Raw genomic sequence first — 3,455 nt, forward strand, 5'->3', positions numbered from 1 at the left:
AAAAAAAAAAAAAGAAATCTTTTGGATCATATAATGGAAAAAAGATACAAGATGAACATGTGTGTTGGTTTAGGAGCTCGAACTCTAGGATTCAGTATTTCTCCAGTTCTCATTTTTGCCATTTTCTTTCTTGGCTTCTTTTAAAGTCACAAAGTGACCTCAAGCTCCTGGCTGCCATTCATCCTTATTGCTTGAAGCTTTGGCAAAAAAAGAGGTGAGCCCCTCCCTCCTTTCCTGGTAATCCCAAGAAGACTCTTACTGAGACACAATGACTCTGAATGAGTCATGTACCTATCCTTGAACCAAACTCTGCGGCCAGCATAGACCTGGCTTTCATGTCCACTCTTAAGTTGGGTGTGATGTCAACTCTACCCAAAGCACTTGGTCTAAGAGTAGAAGCAAGGATACCAACGTCCAAAAGGACGGAATAACTGCTTAAGAAAAAAATGTTTTAGAAGATGAACATGAATGATTATGTTGAAACACATCATGAAATGCCTAAATTGTTTGAATACTGAAACAGATTTAGAGGACATTTTCTGACATTTTACATGACATCAGCCATTTGAATAGAAGCAACATGGTTGAAGGAAGTGGGTGCTAAAGTCAGGAGACTTTGACTCTAGCTCTGTGCTCAGGCTTATTAGCTTTGTGAACTTTAGCAAATCACCTGACATCTCTGACTCCCAGCTGCTTCGCACCTAAGACAAAAGTATTAATAATATTTGTATATGTAATGTTTCTTGGTTCATTTTTGCATCTATACTAGCTTAAACTTGAGAAATACCAAGGGTTAGTGCCTAAAGAGTCACAGCAAACATTTCTTTCTTTTTTTTTTTAGGTTAATATGAGGGTACAATTAGGTCACTTTGTTTGTGTTTATTAGGTAGAGTCCAAGGTGTAGTTCTGTCCCTCACCCAGGAAATATGCCATATACCTTTACATTGTGCCTGCTGGTGAGAGGACACAATACCCCCTCCCTCCCCCACACTGAGTTTAATTGTGTTTTTCTCTTGTATGAGCATGTATTTGTTAGTCTACTGGTTTCATATTAGTATTGAGTACATTGGATACTTGCTTTTAAATTTTTGTGGTAGTTTACTAAGTAGAATGTGAGAGGTCAAGGACCAAAATTAAAAATTATCCCAAGACATGAAACAAAAAGAAAGGGCAGCACCTGTGGTTCAGTGGGTAGGGAGCTGGCCCCATATACTGAGGGTGGCTGGTTCGAACCCAGATCCCGCTAAACTGCAAACAATAAAATAGCTGGGCATGCGGGCACCTGTAGTCCCAGCTACTCAGGAGGCTGAGGCAAGAGAATCGCCTAAGCCCAGGAGTTGGAAGTTGCTGTGAGCTGTGACACCATAGCACTTTAGTGAGGATGATGAAGTAAGTCTCTGTCTCTAAATAAGAAAGAAAGAAAGAAGAAAAGAGAAGAGAAGAGAAAAAAGAAAAGAAAAGAAAAATGGAATCCAGGTTCTGTGTGGGCAACAGAAGCCTTTATTTCCACCCTGGTGAGTGCGAGCTGAGTTCGAGAAGAAAGTCAAGACATGGGTAATAGTGGATGGGGGGTTTTAAAAGCCAGAAGAGTGGGGGTTGGTTCATTCCTTTTCCTGGGTGGGACATCTGTCTGAAGGGTGACAGTTGGTCTATTCACCTTTCCTAGGTAGGACATCCAATTTGGGCAGGTCAATTCTATTTAACTCTATCAGAAGGTTCTCCAACTCTATTCAGGTTAATACAAAAGATGTAAAGTCTCGATCATCTCTTATGGGTCACAGTATATATGTATACTACAGTTTATTAACCTATTATATTATACATATATATATATATATCACAGTTTATTAATCCATTCACGTGTTGATAGGCACTTGAGTTGATTCCACATCATGGCAATTATCAATTGAGCCATGGTAAACATTCTAATGCATATGTCTTTATGGTAAGATGATTTTTTTTTTCTTCTGGGTAGATATCTAGCAATGGGTTTGCGGGATCAAATGGAAGATCTACATTTAGTTCTTTGAGGATTCTTCATAATTCTTTCCAAAGAGGATATTAGTTTCCAGTCCCATCAATGGTTCTTTTTTCTCCACACCCTCACCAGCATCTGTAGCTTTGGGACTTTGGCCAAACTTGCCAGAAATGAAAGCATCGCTAGGCAGCATCTGATAATCTCTGACCCATGTGCCAGACTGGCTCTTGAAGGCACTCTACTCAGAAGCAGACACAATATCATGCCTAACCCCTCCACCCTGCCTCCAACACCCTCTGCCAGTCAGGATCTGTCTTTGGGAGCTGTGGCATACTTGTGTCATGCCCAGTAATTTGTACCAGCACTTCAGGTCTCAGCCAGCAAATAGTATTTCTTTTCTTTTCCTCTTAGATAGATTAGATAGATTCACTAACAGTGAGAATTTGAGTAATGCAAAGAGATTTTAGTCATCCTAGATTTGTTTCATCTTGTTTGTTCTTTTTTTCCCAGTAAGACTGTACAGATAATTTCCCCCTTCCTGTTGGCATGTGATCAGACACTCAACACAGAAGTTTCAGCAACTCCTCAGGTTACTATGCACCCTATTGAGTGCTCTCAGGCATTCCATCGCAGAGAAAGATGTGAATTGGCAGTGAGTACAATTAAAATTCCTAGTGCCAGACTGTACAGACTTTCTCTTTGTGTCTGTTTCTTCTTTACCTCTAAGACCTACCATTCTTAAAACATTTCACTGGTGTATTTTAACACAGCTCAAAATCTATCATTTGGGCTGGGCGTGGTGGCTCACACCTATAATCCCAGCCCTCTGGAAGGCCGAGGTTGAGTGGAAGGCCTGAGCCAGAGCAAGACTCTGTCTCTAATAAAAACAGAAAAACTAGCCAGCTGTTATGGTGGGCACTTATAGTCCCAGCTTCTTGGGAAGTTGAAACAAGAGGATCACTCAAGACCAAAGAGTTTGAGTTTGCTGTGAGTTACAACACCATAGCACATTACCCAGGGCAACAGAGTGAAGTTTTGTCTTAAAAAAAAATTGATCTTTCTTTCTTGGTTGTTTTTTTATTTTTTTTTTTTTTCTGATAAAGTTACACTGTGTGGCCCCACTACCAGTGGCTATTCATAGGTGTGATCATAGTGCACTACACCCTCCACTCCTAGACCTGGACCCAAGTGATCCTCTTGTTTCAGCCTTGAAAGAAGCTAGGAATAAAGGTGCATGTCATCATGCCCAGCCCGAATTCCTCCCTACCTTCCCATCCCTGGTTCTGTACTCCCTACACATTTCTCTGATTTCTGGCACATGTGACATTGACAAGCAGTCATCCCCTAACTTGATTGCTAAGCTCATAATGGCCATTGACTCTTTGAGGCAGTGGTTCTCAACCTTCCTAATGCCTCATGATGCTGCGACCATTTAGTACAGGTCCTCATGTTGTGGTGACTCTCAACCATAAAATTA

This window comes from Otolemur garnettii, unplaced genomic scaffold (assembly GCF_000181295.1).
Source record: "Otolemur garnettii isolate 467f Iridium unplaced genomic scaffold, OtoGar3 scaffold00012, whole genome shotgun sequence".
NCBI classification, from domain to species: Eukaryota; Metazoa; Chordata; class Mammalia; order Primates; family Galagidae; genus Otolemur; species Otolemur garnettii.